We start from the raw sequence: 342 nt of genomic DNA, 5'->3' as shown, positions 1-342 counted from the left end.
GAAAAAGTTTGGAGGCTGATTCCTTAAAACCATTTTTTTCACATTGGAGAAACCCCTGGTCTCAGTGTCTTTGTCCAATCTCAAAAACCATATTCCTTGAAAATGACATCACAGCACTACTTGTTATTTCCTTCTCTTTTTTAATTGCAAAAAAATAATAACTCTTACAAAGTGTAACAGGTCTACAAAGTAGACAAAATTTGCATCAGTTTCCAACAAACCAAAATTTGTAAAAATCAGTCCAAAATCCAGTACCAAGTTCTGTCTGTCTGTGTGCAAGGTTTACTCACCTAAAATTTTATAATAAAATAATGAAAACTTCAGTACAGTCCTTCCATGCAA

This window comes from Penaeus monodon, chromosome 21, assembly GCF_015228065.2.
Source record: "Penaeus monodon isolate SGIC_2016 chromosome 21, NSTDA_Pmon_1, whole genome shotgun sequence".
Lineage (NCBI taxonomy): Eukaryota > Metazoa > Arthropoda > Malacostraca > Decapoda > Penaeidae > Penaeus > Penaeus monodon.
The sequence above is the reverse complement of the archived record's forward strand: the minus strand, read 5'-3'. Positions refer to the sequence as shown.